Source organism: Bos taurus, chromosome 27 (genome assembly GCF_002263795.3).
Source record: "Bos taurus isolate L1 Dominette 01449 registration number 42190680 breed Hereford chromosome 27, ARS-UCD2.0, whole genome shotgun sequence".
NCBI lineage: Eukaryota > Metazoa > Chordata > Mammalia > Artiodactyla > Bovidae > Bos > Bos taurus.
This window is the reverse complement of record NC_037354.1, coordinates 26,471,589-26,491,510: the sequence shown is the minus strand read 5'-3', so window position 1 is coordinate 26,491,510 and position 19,922 is coordinate 26,471,589.

Here is a 19,922-nt window from a genome sequence, read left to right as displayed (position 1 = left end):
TTTGTTATACAGAAATAGATATCTGAACATAATTTGCATACCTAGAAATGGGATCCTGCTTTCACAGTGACCAACCCCAAACAAGTGGCCGTGGCTTTGGGGGCATGTATTAGAAGCTGGACGAACTTTGAGGAGTCTGCTCATGAAGAGCATTTTTTTTTTCTTCTTTTTTTCTTTCTTTTTTGGCCACACCCTGTGGCTTGCAGGATCTTAGTTCCCGGACTAGGGATTGAACCTGTGCTTCCTGCCATGGAAGCCCAAGTCCTAACCACTGGACCACTGGGGAAGTGCCACAGAACTTTGTCTAAGGACACTGAGTATTGTCACTACAGGCAAGAGAAAAGGGGACCCCATTTACATATTAGAAGAACAGTTAGCCAAACTAGCCTGCTATTATGTGAAAGATACCTAATGAACTTGTGGATCTAGCTAGACCTGGATAGAATGTCAAAAGGATTGGATGGTTTCTTTTAGACGTTTTTGATTTAGCGCAAGAGAAGTGAGGTGAGCTAAAGGAAAAAGGAACTGTTCCATTTTCAATCAGAATATGGGGGGAAATCTAAAGAAGCCAGGACTTACTGGATTTGAAATAAAGCTGCTTTATTCCTAGATTCTCCACTCTCAAAATAAAATATGGCCTCAGGGTAAAGCTCAAAGCCAGGGTGCTACCAGAAAAATCTGGCCATAGGTAAAGTTCAAGACAAGGATGTAGGGGACTTCCCTGATGGTCCAGTGCTAAGACTCCCAATGCAGGGGGCCCAGGTTCTATCCCTGGTCTGGGAACAAGATCTCACAGGCCGCAACTAAAGAGTCCACGGGCTGGAACTAAGATCAAAGATCAAAGATCCTGCATACTGCAGCTAAGACCCAGGGCATGGCCTGAAAAAAATAAAACCACAAGGATGCAGTTAGAAGACTCCCGTGGTAGGCAGCGTCTGTGGTGGCCCCCAGTGATCCCTACTCCCTGGTACATAAGCCCTGGTATAATAAATTCTTCCCCTGGAGTGTGGTCTAGACACACATGCATGCATTCTCAGACTTTTCCATTGTGTCATACTCTTTGCAACCTCATGGACTGTAGCCCACCAGGCTCCTCTGTGCCTGAGTTTCTCCAGGCGAGAATACTGGAATAGATTGCCATGCCCTCCTCCAGGGGATCTTCTCCACCCAGGGATTGAATGCATATCTCCTGCATTGCAGGCGGATTCTTTATCACTGAGCCATCAAGGAAGCCTGGGCTGGACATAATGACTTGCTTTTAATGACTAGACCATAGCAACAGTGATGGATATCACTTCCGAGGTTAGATTACAAAGAGACCTCAGCTCCCGTTGTACATACTCTCTCTTGCTTTCTCACTTGCTGCCTCTGAGGGAAACCAGCAGCTATGATATTGGCTGTCTGATAGAGAGGCACATGTGGCAAGGAGTGGTGGGGCCTCCATCCAAGGGTCAGCAAGGAGCTGGGGCTTTCAGTCCAACAACCCACGAGGAGCTGAATCCTGCTGACAACCATGTGAGTATGCCCGGAAGCATTCACCTAAGTACAGCCTTAGTTAAGACCTATTACAGACTGAATGTTTGTATCCTCCCCTAAATTCATATTATGAAGCCCTAATCCCCAATGTTGAAACTCCAATACTTTGGCCACCTGATGCGAAGAACTGACTCATTTGAAAACACCCTGATGCTGGGAAAGATTGAAGGCAGGAGGAAAAGGGGACAACAGAGGATGTCATGGTTGGACGGCATCACTGACTCAATGGACATGAGTTTGAGTAAACTCCAGGAGTTGGTGATGGACAGGGAGGCCTGGCGTGCTGCAGTCCATGGAGTCGCAAAGAGTTGGACATGACTGAGCAACTGAACTGAACTGAACTGAATCCCCAGTGTGATGGTATTAGGATGTACAGCCTTTGGGAGGTAATTAGGTTTAGATGAGTCACGAGGGAGGAGCCTGTATGATCAGATCAGTGCCCTGATAAGAAGAGACACCAGAGCTTCTGGCCCCTCTGCTCTATGAGTATACAGATGGTCATCTGCAAGCCAGGAGGAGGGCCCTCATCAAAAGCTAAATTGTCTGGAACCTTGATCTTGGACTTCCCAACCTCCAAAACTATAAGAAAAAAAAAAGTTTAAACCACTAGTCTATGTTATCTTATTATTGGAAACTGACACAGATCAGGTTGACAAGATCATAGCCCTGGCTGACATCTTGGTTTACAACCTTTGAGAGACCTTAAGGCAGAGGACCTGGCTAAGCAGAGCCTGGATTCCTAACCAACAGAAACTGTGAAATATAACAGTTTGAATCCATTAAATGTTGGAGTAAATTGTTATACAAGAAGAGAATATCTCAGAAAAATTTAAGGTAGTACCTTATAGATCCTTTCAACTACAGAGCAGGGCTTCTGGGGATCTAAATGATGTTGTCCCTTAATAGTGTGCAAAGGCAGAGAAGGTAGAGAGGGGTCTTTCTTTTCTTTTTTTGCCTGCACCTTGTGGGATCTTAGAAGTATGGGGTCTTAACCACTGGACTGCCAGGGAAGTCCCTGAGAAGGGCCTGTCTTGATAAAAAATATGAATATGGTTTTTGCCAAAGAGAGATGATCGTAACTTTAAGTATATGACACTTCTGGCTTTGTAAGAATTTCTACTATTTAATAGCTTGCACTGAAACAGAAACTATTCATATTGAAAAGAGGTCTCTGGACCTTCAGTATTATAGACAGGCTGAGGAAACTATTTATTTGCAATGATGAACTGTTTCCAAAATGGAAGATAACTCAAGATGCATGAAAGAGTCACTGAGAATTACTCCTAAAGATCAGGAGTGGGCATAATTAAGGAAGTGATATCATTTGACCAGATGGGTTTCAGAACTGCTAGGGACCAGTATCCACCTCCCTCTCATATTCTTCCCTGTTTAAATGGGAGTATTTGTTATGGGGTTTCTGTCCCTACCTTACCATTAGGTGTTGGGTATGCGAGAGACAATTGTGCTCATTTCACATGCTAACAAAGTAATGCTCAAAGCCTTCAAGCTAGGCTTCAACAGTATGTGAACCGAGAACTTGCAGATGTACAAGCTGGATTTAGAAAAAGCAGAGGAACCAGAGATCAAATTGCCAACATCCGTTGGATCATAGAAAAAGCAAGAGAATTCCAGAAAAACATCCACTTCTGCTTCATTGACTACACTAAAGCCCTTTGACTGTGCGGATCACAACAAGCTGTGGAAAATTCTTCAAGAGATGGGACTACCAGACCACCTTACCTGCCTCCTGAGAAACCTGTGTGCCGGTCAAGAAGCAACAATTAGAACCAGACATGGAACAACAGACTGGTTCCAAATTGGGAAAGGAGTATGGCAAGGCTGTATATTGTCACCCTGTTTATTTAACTTCTCTGCAGAGAACATCATGCGAAATGCCAGACTGGATGAAGCACAAACTGGACTCAAAATTGCTGGGGGAAATATTAATAACCTCAGATATGCAGATGACACCACCCTTATGGCAGAAAGCAAAGAGGAACTAAAGAGCCTCTTGATGGAAGTGAAAGAGGAGCATAAAAAAGCTGGCTTAACATTCAAAAGAGTAAGATCATGGCATCTGGTCCCATCACTTCATGGCAAATAGATGGGGAAACAATGGAAATAGTGACAGACTTTATTTTCTTGGGCCCCAAAATCACTCGGACAGTGACTACAGCCATGAAATTAAATGATGCTGATCCTTGGAAGAAAAGCTATGACAAATCTAGATAGCTATTAAAAAGCAGAGACATTACTTTGCCAACAAAGGTCCATCTAGTCAAAGCTATGGTTTACCCAGTAGTCATGTATGGATATGAAAGCTAGACCATAAAGAAGACTGAGTGCTGAAGAACTGATGCTTTTGAACTATAGTGTTGGAGAAGACTCTTGAGAGTCCCTTGGACAGCAAGGAGATCAAACCAGTCAATCTTAAAGGAAATCAACCTTGAATATTCATTGGCCACCTGATAAAAAGAGCTGACTCACTGGAAAAGACCCTGATGTTGGGAAAGATTGAGGGCAGGAGGAGAAGAGGGTGACAGAATGAGATGGTTGGATGGCATTACCGACTCAATGGACAGGAGCTTGAGCAAACTCAGGGAGACAGTGAAGACAGGGAAGCCTGGCGTGCTGCAGTCCAGGGGTCACAAAGTAGGACACAATTAAGCAACTGAACAACAACAAATGTGAGAGACAGATATTTTGTCTCTTAAGTCCACTGATCTTCAGATAAAAAAAAAAATTTTGTCTGAGGAGCCACTGTTAAGGAACACACCCAAGGAGCCACGTGTGCACTTGGACCTGACTTAGATACTAATATTCTAGACCAGGGACTGGCAAACTTTTCCCATATGGGGCCAACTAGGAAATATTTTACGCTCTGCAGGTCACATGTGTGATCCCTGTTGTGTATTATTCTTTGTTTTTTATGATCCTGAATAAATCTAAAAGCCATTCGTATCTCAGGGCTGTACAAAAATAGCCCACAGGTGAGGTTTGGCCTTCAAACTGTGACTTGAAAAGTGAAAGTCACTCAGTCATGTCTGACTCTGCAACCCCATGGACTGTAGCCACCAGGCTTCTCTGTCTATGGGATTCTCCTGGGCAAGAATACTAGAGTGGGTTGCCATTCTCTTCTCCAGGGGATCTTCCCTATCCAGGGATCAAGCCCGGGTCTCTGGCATTGCAGGCAGATTCTTTACCATCTGAGCCACCCGAGTTCAAATAAAAAAAATAAAACATGGCCCCAAATAACATCACTTTTTGGTACATACACACCACTCCTGCCATCCAGAGGTAAAGGCCTGTTTCTACTTCAAGCAATAGTATGTGGAGGAAATGACAGTCTGACAATTCTGCACCCAGGCATAAAAAATTTCTGGGTAGGGTTTTCCTGGTGGCTCAGTGATAAAGAATCTGCTTGCCAATGTGGGAGACACAGGTTCAGTCCCTGGTCTGGGAGGATCCCCTATGCCTTGGAGCAACTAAGCCCTCCTCCAGGGGATCTTCCCAAACCAGGGGTTGAACCTGCGTCTCTTCCATTGGCAGGCAGGTTCTTTACCACTGGGAAGTCCAACATATATTCACTGCCATGTGTAAAATAGCTAGTGGGAAGCTGCTGTATAGAATAGAACAGGGACTTCAGCTCCGTGCTTTATGACGCCCTAGAGGGGTGCAATGGGGGTGGGCTGGGAGGTCCACAAGGGAGGGGATATATGTATACGTATGGATGATTCACTTTGTTGTAGAGCAGAAAGTAACACAACACTGTAAGGCAACTATACTCCAATAAATTAAAAAAAAAATTCTGGTATCTTCTGTTTCCTCCCTTTTGAAACCCAGCTTCCATGTAATGAGAAAGCACAAGCAGTCACCGGGAGAGGCCCACGTGGAGGAAGCTTAAGCCCTAGCCATGCTCCTTCAACCCCACTCAGCTTCGTCTGAGTTTCCAGCATCAGCAGCCAGCCTTTGGAGTGAGCTGGCTTGGTGGTGGATGCTCTCCAGTGAGATGCCGTGGCTGACACCACATGGAGTAGACCCATGTGGGTCTTAGGACATGGCCCAAATCGTAAATACCTTTGTGAGCTGGGCTTCCCTGGCGGCTCAGATGGTAAAGAATCTGCCTGCAATGCAGGAGACCTCGGTTTGATCCCTGGATTGGGAAGATCCCCTGGAGAAGGAAATGGCAACCCACTCCAGTATTCTTGCCTGGGAAACCTCATGGACAGAGGAGCCTGGAGGGCTACAGTCCATGGGGTCACAAAGAGACATGACTGAGAGACTTTCACTTCGCTTGTGGGCAGGTAAACGATTCTTATTCTCAGCCACTAGCTTTTGGGGTGGTTATTTATGTAGCAATAGAAAATGAAAACGCTGGAGCAGAGAAGAATGGAAGCCAAGCTCTGCAAACCAGGAAGCACTGGACATTCTTAAGGACGGGCCAGTATGGTAACCCTCGACCCAAGAGTTAGATTTGTAAAACAGCAAATATCGCAGATGCCATTTCTGGCGTGTACTTTCCTTTCCACGACAAGAAAAGTGGAATTGAGAAAATATATGCAGTGCCTTCAGAACCTCAATAAAATTCGCTAAATACATGATGATAAGTAGAAAACAACAAAGCCAGATTGAGGTGTGGCTGCAGGGCAGTTGGCAAGCACGCTTTTGATAAGTGACTTTTTTTTTTGTAACCAATTTTATAGCTGTGATTTGAATTTGTGCTTCAGGAAATTAATAAATTAGCAAATGTCTCTGGCCTTTTAGAGACTCATAAACAGTCAAAAGTCAAATGCTAAAATAAACATGGTAAATGCCTACCATACTCTAACTTGTTGAGAATGTAGAGAATTTATACGTGAGTATTAGGGATAAGGCTGAAGATTTCATTAATTTAGTCATTGTTAAGAAGTGCCTGAGGGACTTCCCTGGCACTTTAGTGGTTCAAACTCCACGCTCTCACTGACAAGGGCCTGGGTTCAATCCCTGGTTGGAAAACTAAAAGCCAACAAGCCCCACAGTGTGGCCAAAAATTAAATAAATAGAAATACACTTAAAAAAAAAAAGAATTGTCCTTTAGAAAGAAATCTTTAGTGGCTTGTATAGATTTGAGTGAGGTGAGGTGGGAGATGGGAAACAGGAATGGTGAATGGTCCATGGACAAGCAGAGAAAAAAGGATGGACATGAATGCCATTTCCAATAGGAAAGCTATGTGATGTGACAAATGACTGAATGTAGGAGCGAAGGAAGAATAAGGCATCTGACCTAAAAGCCAGGTTTCAAGGCTTCAAGGATTTAGTGATGCCAACTCCAGAAAGGAAAAAAAGAAAACAGATGTCAGGAAAGAGTTGGTTGTATGGTTAGATGAGCATCAAGTTCAACATCAAGGTTATAAGGTTAGAAGGTTTGCAAGTGTCAGGATCACACTGATGGTTGGAAAATGGGTCTGCAATCCAGAAGAGATAGGAGGTAATATGTATATTTGGGTGCCATGGGAATTGGAATCATAGGTGAGCTTAAAAAAAATAAGAGATTGAAGAGTAGAATCTTAGGAAGCATCTATGCTAAGACAGGACAAGGAGAAAGACTAGCCAGAAAAGAGGCAGACTAAGCAGTCAGATATAAAAGGGGAACAAGCACACTAATAAAAATAATACCAGCTAAAAGCACTGGCCAGGGAACGGTGCTACAGTTCCCTGGTGTCACAATAAAATGTGACAAAATGGATTGTCACATTTTATTGTTTGAAGACGGCAGGTGAAACCTACACGTTTCTGTTCACTCTGTTCCAAAATCTCCAATAAAAACACGGAAAAGATTTCTTGCTGTGGCTGTTACCATTTAAGACGTAAATTAACAAGGATAAAGAAAACAAAAGAGAACAACAGCAATAAATTGGGGGAAGCTAAGAAAATAAAATCCTAAGCCTGATGGGAGAAAATTGAGAAGCAGCCTTACGTTGAAGAATCCCCAAAAGCTTTGAGAGCAGCTGGTACCGTGGAAGTGAGAGTGAAAATGGGGCTCTAGCCTGGAGGATTGATCGAAAGGAAAGCATTTTGTACCCAGATTTCTCTTTTTTTTTTTTTTGTACATTTTATTGTTAACATTTTAAGTCTCTCTCCTCTTTTTTAGGAATATCCAGCATAAAAAAGAAAACCAGCATGTTTTCCTATATATCAGAAATTAATTTCTCTTCTAATGAAAAAAGCCTCATTGGAACTTCTTCGTTGGCGGTCTAATGGTTAAGACTATGCACTTCACTGCAGGGGACATGGGTTCGATCCCTGGTCAGGGAGTTAAGAAGTCACATGCCACAAAAGTGAAAGTCATGTCTGACTCTTGGTGACCCCCTGGACTATACAGTCCATGGAATTCTCCAGGCTAGAAAACTGGAGTAGGTAGTCGTTCCCTTCTCCCGGGGGTCTTCCCAACCCAGGGATCAAACCCAGGTCTCCTACATTGCAGGCGGATTCTTTACCAGCTGAGCTACCAGGGAAGCCCCCACATGCCACGGAGCCTGGCTCCCCCCCCAAAAAAAAGCCTCATCAAATCAGTTTAAATATAAAGTAAGTATATAAATTTTTAAAAGACAAAGAAATAGGACTAATTAGATAAGATGAACACCAGTGGCTGAAAAGTTGCAAAACTAGATCTTTGTGTGTGTGTGTGGGTGGGTGTGTGTATAAATTTAAGGTCTCAGCAATCCTGAGCATTACCATAATTTTTACCCTAAGTGACCTATATTAAAATGTATGTATGACTAATCTTTGTAAACGTAAAATGGATATTCTCTGACTGAAACGTTCAAAACTAGAAGCTGGATATATTCATCTTGGTCCAGTAGATTTTTTAAACAGTTTATTTCAACAATTTATTTAATTGGTTTGCTTTAAATTTATTTTTTAAATCAATTTTAATGTGTATTTAAAAGTTATTATTATATACTAATACTCTATACCTGCTTTTTAAATTAACCATGTTATGAATATTTATCCGTATTAAGACACCTTAGATTTTCCTATCTAATCTTTTTTTAAGCTTTGAAGAATGCCCCTATGGGCATTCTTGTTCAACTTGTATATGAGTGAACATTTAAGTTGTTGACAATTTCTTAATATTAAATAAGAAATATCCATGCAGAAATGTCTTCATACATTGCCTGATTATTTCCCTTGAATACATTCTAAAGAAATTGCTTGGTCACAGTCCCACTATTAGGCATATATTCTTGTGCGTGCGTGCGTGCATGCTAAGTCGCTTTAGCCGTGTCTGACACTTTGTGACCCTATGGACTGTAGCCTGCCAGACTCCTCTGTCCATGGGATTCTCCAGGCAAGAATACTGGAGTGGGTTGCCATGCCCTCCTCCAGGGGATCTTTCTGCCCCAGGGATCTAAGCCATGTCTCCTCTGGCTCCTGCATTGCAGGCAGATTCTTTACTGCTGAGCCACTGGGAAAGCCCATACACCCTGAGAAAATCATAATTCGAAAAGACACATGTACTCCAGTGTTCATTGCAGCACTATTTACAATAGCCAGAACGTGGAAGGAACCTACATGTCCATGAGTGGAGGGATGGGTAAAGAAGTTGTGGTATATACATACAATGGAATATTACTCAACCATAAAAATGAATGGAATTGCATCAGTTGTAGCATGGTGGACGGACCTAGAGTCTGTCATACAGAAGTAAGTCAGAAAGAGAAAACATTAAAGCATATATATGGAATCTAGAAAAATGGTGCTGATGAACTATTTGCAGGGCAGAAACAGAGATGCAGGCATAGAGAACGAACTTGTGGGCAAACTGGGGGAAGGAGAGGATGGGACGAATTGAGAGAGTAGCATTGACATATATACACCTCCATGTGTGAAACAGACAGCGAGTGGGAACCTACTGCATATCCCAGAGAGCTCAGCTCGGGGCTCCATGAAAACCTGGAGGGGTGAGATGGGGATGGATGAGAGGGAGGTCAAGAAGGAGGGGATATATGTATACTTACAGATGATCTATGTTGTTGTACAGCAGAAACCAACACAACATTGTAAAGTGACTGTACTCCAATTAAAAATGCTTTTTTAAAAAAGAAATGAGTTACAAATGAGTTCTTCATACTAGCTGTAATTGAATAAGGTTTTTGAGCTGTACATCATAACATATGAACCACTGTTTGATATCACAGAGTTACTGCTTACTGTTGATTTTTTATTTTTGTGCATGAGCCTGGTATCATGGAAATCGAAGCAAATTTAGCAATAGTGATCTATGTTAAGCCCAAGTCCTGCCACCTATAAGCATCAACTTTGGGAAAGGTGCCTCATCTCGTTTAGACGTGGTCTCCTTATTTGTAAAGTCGGACTAGTGACGGTGGCTCTCCTTCCCAGAGCTGAAGTCAAGACCTTTGGAAAGTCAACACCGTATTTTATTTTAACGGAAGTACAAAGTTAGGATGCACATTGCCAGTCCATCGGCTCCTGATTGATATGCTGACACATGACCACATGAAATAAGCTTGCCATACAATATGCTCTGAGATACTAAAACAGAGCCTGCTTTCTGGAGATTAACTCCGCTAGGGACTTGGCGTGCTTCTTAGGTCTTTATGAGGAAACACAGACTTCCTATTAAAAGGTTCATCCTTTTTGAAAAGGTTGAGTAGGATGAGTCTTTAAAAAAAATCCAGATGGTTAAAATTTAGGTCTGAAGCCCATTCTGAGAATATCCTCTGGCGCTGGGCCCACAGTCCTATATATTTATCTTTCTTTTTTTTTTTTTTTCAGTACTATGTATTTTATTGGATTTTGAACTGCATGTGATTTCTTCACTTTCAACTCTTGCTTTTCACTATGTAGTCGTTTGTGAGATAGTGACTATAATCACATTGACCTACACAGGTCTGCCTCCTTTTTTGATCAATCTATTTATTTTATTTGATCAATTTATTTATTTTATTTATGGGTGTGTGCTATCGCTCAGTCATGCCTGACTCTTTGCAGCCCCATGGACTGTAGCCTGCCAGGCTTCTCTGTCCATGGAATTTTCCAGGCAAGAATACTGGAGTGATTTGCCATTTCCTCCTCCCAGGTATCTTCCTGACCCAGAGACTGAGCCCACATCTCCTCCATCTCCTGCATTGTCAGGAGAATTCTTTACCACTCTGCCACCTGGGAAGCCCATTTCTGTTATATTTTTGCTAATTAATACAAATGTTATTTGCTGAAGTACTTTCCATAAAGACCTAGGCAAGACATATTGATATTTACAGCCATATGAGCCTTTTTGTTTCTCCTTTCATTTAAAGGATTCTCTTTCTTCCACTAACCACAAAGAAGTGTTTGAGTATCTAAGTGTTCCATCCTGTTCCCACATCTGACTATAAATCTGGAACTTATTCTGGTTTATGATGTGTGTGTGTGTGTTTTTACTTTTTATTTTGAAACAATTTCAAACTTACAGAAAAAATGGCAAGAACAGTACAAGGAATTCTCATATTCTATTCACCCAGAAACATCAAGTTTCATGGACTGTCTGTCTCAATGAAAACGTGTGAAACTGAAGGAGTTAGTCCCTCAGTCATATCTGACTTTTTGTGAACCCACGGTCTGTAGCCCACCAGGCTCCTCTGTCCAGGGAATTCTCCAGGCAAGAATACTGGAGTGGGTTGCTAATCCCTTCTCCAGGAGATCTTCCCGACTCAGGGATCAAACTCAGGTCTCCCTCATTGTAGGCAGCTTCTTTACCATCTGAGCCACCAGGGAAACCCCATCTGTCTCAGTAATGTCCTTTAAAGCAAAAGGATCCAATCCGGGGTCACATGCTGTCGTGTGTGTGTCTGTCTTGTTATGTCTCTTCAGTTTCCTTTGACCTAGAATAGTTCCTCAGTTATTTTGTAGCATATCCTTCAACTGGGTGTGTCTGGTGCTTTGTTTTCATGATTAGATTATTATCCATCTTTCGCAGGGATATCAGAAAAGTGATGCTGTGTTTTTCTTATTGCGTATCAGGAAGCTCATGTCAGAGGGTCTCATGTATGCTAAGTCACTTCAGTCATGTCCGACTCTATGCAACCCCATAGACGGCAGCCACCAGGCTCCCCCGTCCCTGGGATTCTCCAGGCAAGAACGCTGAAGTGGGTTGCCATTTCCTTCTCCAATGCATGAAAGTGAAAAGTGAAAGCGAAGTCGCTCAGTCGTGTCTGACTCTTAGCAACCCCATGGACTGCAGCCTACCAGGCTCCTCCATCCATGGGATTTTCCAGGCAAAAGTACTGGAGTGGGGTGCCATTGGTCTGAAAATAACGTTAATAGTGTCTGATGTATAGAACAGTCTTTTGGACTCTGTGGGAGAGGGAGAGGGTGGGATGATTTGGGAGAATGGCATTGAAATATGTATAATATCATATATGAAACAAGTCGCCAGTCCAGGTTCAATGCACGATACTGGATGCTTAGGGCTGGTGCACTGGGACGACCCAGAGGTGTGGTATGCGGAGGGAGGAGAGAGGAGGGTTCAGGATGGGGAACACGTGTATACCTGTTGCAGATTCATTTTGATATATGGCAAAACCAATACAATATTGTAAAGTTAAATAAAATAAAATAAAATAAATAGAGAACATAAAACTTTCCTCAGTAATGTGTTTTTTAAAAACAAACTTGTGTATTATGAAAATGGTGCTTATTTTAAATGAATGTTTTTATGATATATTTTCTTTGCAATAATGTATTTGTTAAGAGTAATAAACACAAATGAAATATTAAAAAAAATAGTGTCTGATGGAAAGGTTACTACTCTTTTTCCTCATAATTAATCATTATTTTGTGGGAAGGAAATTTGAGGCTGTGTAAATATCCTGTTCTCATCCAACTTTCACCTTCCAGTTTTAGCATCAGTCGATGTTTCCTGCCTCAGTTAAAAATCATTATAATGACTGACAAGTGGTAATTTTCTAATTCAACCACTCTTTTTAAACTTGTTAGTTGGCCTTCTGCCTGTGTGTTTACTCATTTGTCTATTGACAAGTAGTGTGGACTGCTGGATTCCTATTCTATTCAATGGAATATAATCTGTTACTGTCATTATTTATTTATTTGTTTTTAAATATTTATGTATTTAAGGGCTTCCCTTGTAGCTCACTTGGTAAAAAAAAAATCTGCCTGCAATGCAGGAGACCTGGGTTCGATTCCTGGGTTGGGAAGATCCTCTGGAGAAGGAAATGGCAACCCACTCTAGTATTCTTACCTGGAGAATCCCATGGACAGAGAAGCCTGACAGGCTACAGGGTACAAATTTATTTATTTGGCTGCACTGGGTCTGAGTTGCAGCACGCAGAATCTTCGTTGTATCATGTGGGAACTTTCATTGAGCCACACAGACTCTCTGGTTGCGGTATGAGAGTTTAGTTGCTCCATGGCATATGGATATTAGTTCCCCGACCAAGGATTGAATCCGAGTCCCCTGTATTGCAAGGCAGATCCTTAACCAATGGAGCAGCAGGGAGGTCCCTGTTATTCTTTATTTTGTTGCTCAGATTTTCCCAGGTTTGAGCCCCATTCAAACCGACTCCTGTGTCCCTTTGTTACATTCCCCCCCAGACCTGGAATCAGTCATTTCTACAAGGACCCCTTTTAGTGGAGAAAAGGAATTTAGATACCAAAATCTGGGTATTAGGTGCTCATTGCTACTAGTTCTCTTAATGGACAGAGCAAGGGAATACATAAAAGTGTCACCCTCACACTTAGATTTTTGCACACACACACATATATACATAAAATATATATCTTTGTTTCTACATATCTGTATTCCATACCATTAGTTCACATCAATCCCTGTAACCCCAATCCAACATACAATGCTCATTCTAGTTTTTTCCTTTTCTATATTTGTAATTCCCTTCTCCATCAGTGAGAAACCTGGCTCTCATTACCCTCAATGGATTCACCTATTGCTCAGTTCCACTGTACACGCTCTTCTAAGGGCTGCCAGGCTGTCACCCTGCTCGGCTGCCTTCCTCCTGTGAACTCCAACCACCTTCCATGCTAGGATGTGCATAATAGTTTTAAAATTAAATTCCCGAGGGACTTCCTTAGTGGTCCAGTGCAGGAGACGCAGGTTGCATCTTGGTCGAGGAACCAAGATCCCACAGGCCTCGGGGCAACTAAGTCCATGGGCCACAACTAGAGAAGCCCACATGCCACAACGAACACCCAGCACAGCTGCCACCCCCCAAATAATTTTTTAAAAAGATGGCTCTGGAGGCTCATTTCCTCTCCCATTTCTGTAGCTTAGTAAGAAGTTGCTTCAGCAGGTCTACCATAGTTCAGCAAAAGGATATCAGAAGATGAGCTCTGGAAGTTCCTCTTTGGAATAAGCTAGGATCATTGATGGAGAAGGCAATGGCAACCCACTCCAGTACTCTTGCCTGGAAAATCCCATGGACAGAGGAGCCTGGTGGGCTGCAGTCCATGGGGTCGCAAAGAGTCAGACATGACTGAGCGATTTCGCTTTCACTTTTCACTTTTCACTTTCCTGCATTGGAGAAGGAAATGGCAACCCACTCCAGCGTTCTTGCCTGGAGAATCCCAGGGACGGGGGAGCCTGGTGAGCTGCCGTCTATGGGGTTGCACAGAGTCGGACACAACTGAAGTGACTTAGCAGCAGCAGCAGCAGTATCATTATCATTGATTAGGAAGCTTTTATTCTCGTGGTCTAAATTCTCTACAAATGAGTTATACCTTGCTCAAACACATTTATTCACAGAATAGAGAGACAATGGCGGGCGGCGGACCATTCCGCCGGCTCTTCCTGTATATTTCATCTAAACATCATGTTTATTCACACAAACCTCTAGTGGTATATATATCTGTGCCTTTTACATGGCAAAATGAACGTCTTTTAAAATGTTTTCCCAAGCTGGTAACAAAGCAAGGGGAAAGCCTCAGAGGCCGAAAGTAGAATGCCACAAACCAAAAGAAGATATTTTCAACCAACAAAGAAATAGTATCCAAAATATGTGAATGATTCAAAAGCCAGTAAGAAGACCTAGAGTACAATGGGGGGAAATGGACAAAGAAAAGAACGGGCAACTGACAGAAGAAAATCATGGAATATATGAAAATCTCATTAGTAATTAGGGAAATAGAAAATGTAGACCACAATATTATTTTATATTGGTAGAAATTTTAAAGTTTGGCAGTTTTTCATACAAAATGCATCTCAGGTTAAGCAAATAAATGGCAAGCAGAAGTTTCTCTTTAAAGAAATATTCTAGCAAATAAATGAAAAGGGAATGATAGCATCTGACAAGTCTGCAGCCTCCAATGAATTCATGAACTAAGCAATGATCATCAATGATTTCTGCCTTTCCAACAAGCAACAGAGACAACCTTCTTCCTAATGGAAGAACATACCACCACTTACAGAATGCTCTTGCCAGAAATTTGATCCTGAATCTGATGCAGTCTCAGGATGCAACAAGCACATTGCTGGAAACAGGGAACAGAGGAACCTGTGAAACAGCACCACGAGAATGCCTCCAACAAAACTCAGACCACAGGAAGCTCCAGAACAAACTCCGTGTTTTGCTCATCAAATAAACTGCAAGAAGGGGAAAGGGGTAGTTTTTTACTGCAATCCTGATTTGAGCAGATTACTGAAATAAAATGAAATAAAATAAAAACAAATAAATGAAATAGAAACAATTAATAGGACTAATGAAATAAAACAAAAGCAGAAGAAACTTGAACATTGACTTGATATTTCATGATATTAGAAAATTGTGGGACTGTTCTAGTTGTCCAATGGTTAAGAATCTGCTTTTCAATTCAGGGCATGCAGGTTTGATTCCTGGTTGGAGAGCTAGGAAATTGTAAACTAGTTTGGAGAACTGCAGAAAATTCTGAAAGAGATGGGAATACCAGACCACCTAACCTGCCTCTTGAGAAACTTGTATGCAGGTCAGAAAGCAACAGTTAGAACTGGACATGGAACAACAGAGTGGTTCTAAATAGGAAAAGGAGTACATCAAGGCTGTACATTTACATCAACCCTGCTTATTTAACTTATATGCAGGGTACATCATGAGAAATTCCGGGCTGGAAGAAGCACAAGCTAGAATCAAGATTGCCAGGAGAAATATCAATAACTTCAGACATGCAGATGACACCACCCTTATGGCAGAAAGTGAAGAAGAACTAAAGAGCCTCTTGATGAAAGTGAAAGAGGAGAGTGAAAAAGTTGGCTTAAAGCTCAACATTCAGAAAACAAAGATCATGGCATCTGGTCCCATCACTTCATGGGAAATAGATGGGGAAACAGTGGAAACAGTGGTTGACTTTATTTTTCTGGGCTCCAAAATCACTGCAGATGGTGACTGCAGCCATGAAATTAAAAGATGCTTACTCCTTGGAAGGAAACTTATGACCAACCTAGACAGCATATTCAAAAGCAGAGACATTACGTTGCCAACAAAGGTCTGTCGAGTCAAGACTATGGTTTTTCCAGTGGTCATGTATGGATGTAAGAGTTGGACTACAAAGAAAGCTGAGTGCCAAAGAATTGATGCTTTTGAATTGTGGTGTTGGAGAAGACTCTTGAGAGTCCCTTGGACTACAAGGAGATCCAACCAGTCCATCCTAAAGGAGATCAGTCCTGGGTGTTCACTGGAAGGACTGATGCTGAAGCTGAAACTCCAATACTTTGGCTACCTCATGCAAGAGCTGACTCATTTGAAAAGACCTTGATGCTGGGAAAGATTGAGGGCAGGAGAAGGGAACGACAGATGATAAGATGGTTGGAGAGCATCACCAACTCAATGGACATGGATTTGGGTGGACTCTGGCGGTTGGTGATGGACAGGGAGGCCTGGTGTGCTGCGGTTCATGGGGTCCAAAGAGTCCTACATGACTGAGCAACTGAACTGAACTAGAGAACTAAGACCCCACATGCCCTGGGACCACTAAGTCCTCGACCATAACTAGAGAAGCCCACGTGCCACAACAAAGATTCCACTTGCACCACTAAGACCCAAGGCAGCCAAAAATACACAAATATTTTTTAAAAGAATTGTTATCCAATTTTCAGTATGATAGTGGTCTTGTCCTTGTGTTTTTATAAGGTCTTTTATTGGTCTTAGGAAGGTTCTTAAAGGAACCTTCTGGGTGAACTGAAAGCATTCTAGATGTTGATCTGGGTGGTAGTTGTGGGTATGTGAGAAAACTCATTTACTGAGCTGTAATCTTAAGATTTGTGTACTTTACTGCATGTAGTCTCAGCTCAGTTTTTTAAAGGTAGGAACTTTTTAAGGATACGTTCTGAAATGTTTACAGATAAAGTGATAGTATGTCTGGAACTGGCTTTAAAATACCCCAGGATGGCCCATGGAAGATCAGCTGTGGGTCAGTAAGTGTTGAAGCTGAAGAATGCTTATAATTCTTGTTTATGTTTGAAATTTTCTATAATATAAACTTGAAAAAAACCTGCCAGGTTACTGCTGCCAAGGATATGGAACAATGGAAATCCTCATACTCTACTGGTGAAGATGTGAACTGAACACTATTTCATATTATCTAGTAAAAGTGATTTCACTTTTCACTTTCATGCATTGGAAAAGGAAATGGCAACCCACTCCAGTGTTCTTGCCTGGAGAATCCCAGGGATGGTGGAGCCTTGGTGGGCTGCCGTCTATGGGGTCACACAGCATCGGACACGACTGAAGCAACTTAGCAGTAAAAGTGAAGGTAGTATATTTTATATTAATAACTCATCAACTTCTCTCTGAGGTTATAGCCTAAAGAAACACTAGCACATGTGCTCACACACGTGTGTACATGGAAGATAATTAATACAACACTGCTTCAGTTCAGTTCAGTTCAGTCGCTCAGTCGTGTCCGACTCTTTGTGACCCCATGAATCGCAGCACGTCCATCACCAATTCCCGGAGTTCACTCAAAATCATGTCAGTCAAGTTGGTGATGCCATCCAGCCATCTCATCCTCTGTCATCCCCTTCTCCGCCTGCCCCCAATCCCTCCCAGCATCAGGGTCTTTTCCAATGAGTCAACTCTTCACATGAGGTGGCCAAAGTATTGGAGTTTCAGCTTTAGCATCAGTCCTTCCAGTGAACACCCAGGACTGATCTCCCTTAGGATGGACTGGTTGGATCTCCTTGCAGTCCAAGGGACTCTCAAGAGTCTTCTCCAACACCACAGTTCCAAAGCAACCAAAATAAAAAGAGTAGGAATCATCTCAGATATAAATTGACAGGAGAATAAATAAATGCATACTAAGTCACTTCAGTTGTGTCTGACTCTTTGCAACCCTATTGACCATACCCTGCCAGGCTCCTCTGTCCATGGGATTCTCCAGGCAAGGATATTGCATGGCCTCCTTCAGGGATCTTCCCAACCTAGGAATCAAACCTGCGTCTCTTACGACTCCTGCATTGGCAGGTAAGTTCTTTACCACTAGTGCTACCTGGGAAGCCCTGAATAAATAAATACATGTGATATATATATATATATATATATATATATATATATATATATATATATATACATACATACACAAAGGAATTCTAGCTATACTTATTGACATGGATGAATCTCACAAAACTAATGAGCAAAAACTTTACAAGTCGCAAAAGAATAGTACAGTTGTATTAATTAAATGTTCAAAATATGCACAACAGTATAATGTATTTTAGGGGTATATTTATATATATGCAGTAACATTATAAAGAAAAGCAAATGAATGATAAATACAAGATGGTACAATTAGGTAGAGCTTTCTAGGGACTTCTGAGGTTCTGATAATATTCTACTTCTTCAGCTGGGTAATGGGTGTTTAATACCTTTTTTACCCCACATATATGTTATAAAAAACATATGTGTAGAAATATTTTATAATATTCTAAAAACCACTTCCTGTTGCTTTTCAGCAGTCTTAAGTCCTGACTCATAGATAGTGGTGTGGTATGATGCTGGATCATCAGGAATTTGGAAAACCTGGGCTTTAGTTCCAGCTATACTACTAAATGGCTCCTGTGGTGACTCAGCAGTAAAGAATCCACCTGCCAGTGCAGGAGACAGGGGTTTGATCCCTGAGTTGGGAAGATCTCCTGGAGAAGGAAATGGCAACCCACTCCAGTATTCTTGCCTGGGAAATCCCATGGAGACAGGAGCCTGGCGGGCTACAATCCATGGGGTCACAAAAGAGTCTGAAATGACTTAGCAACTAAACAACAACAAGTATTGCAAAGTAGCCCTGTGACCTTGAACAATTGATAAAATTCCCTCATCTAGAAAATGGGCAGGTCAGCACTTTCCAACCATGTTCTTCAGAACATTAGTTCTAAGATATGTTATTGGTATTTTGTGGCAACAACAATAAAAAAGCTTTGTGGTGAAATTCATTTGAGGAACTCTGGGTTAAACATTAAGAGGGTTTCCCTATAACAAGACTTTTCAGAGCCATTTTTACCCCACATACATGTTATTTTTTTAAAAAGTATATGTGTAGAAATATTTTAAAAATTATATCCTGTTGTTTTTTCCAGCAGTCTTAAGACCTGACTCATAGGTGGTGGTAAAGTATAATGCAAGGAACATGCTTGAATATACAAGCATGAGTTGTAAATCTCTGGGAGGAATACAGAATTTTCAAAAGCAGTTTATCATAAATTCAGGTTTATCTGTGTGAGCATAACCACTATTAAAAAGAACACAGTTTATGTCACAGGGTACTCTAGTTAATGCACTGTGGTGACCTGAACAGGAAGGAAGTCCAAAAGGGAAAGGATATATGTATATGTGGAGCTGATTCACTCTGCTGTACAGTGGAAACTACCACAACGTTTTAAAGCAACTATATTTCAATAAAAATCAGTTTAACCCAGGGATCAAACCTAAGTCTCCTGCATTGCAGGCAGATTCTTTACTATCTGAGCCACCAGGGAAGCCCAATTTTAAAAATAAATAAAAGAAAATGCTTGAACAGTGAAAAAAATAAAAGGAAACTCTATGTAAAGGGAAACAAAACAAAACAAAACAAAAACACAGTTTGGTAAACCCAGGAGTGGTTGTTTTCTAAGGTCTCCTTCAACCTATAACTTCAATAAATCTGCAGCTCTCAGATAACCCTTACTGCAGGGTGTATGCTGAAGTGCTAGGCAAGAGATGGGAATTGGGATACTCACCAGGAGCGTATTGTGGGGGTCTCGGTATGGAAGCTTGATGATGTTAATGATAGTGTAGTAATAGGCACGGAAAGGGAAGAGAGAGTCAGGAAACACGGCTATGGAACCGTGAAGCAGGGCCAAGCACAAGGCCACCGCTTGTATGGTTCAAGTCCACACACCAGTGCTGGTCAGGGAAAACCGCAGCGTTTGCGCC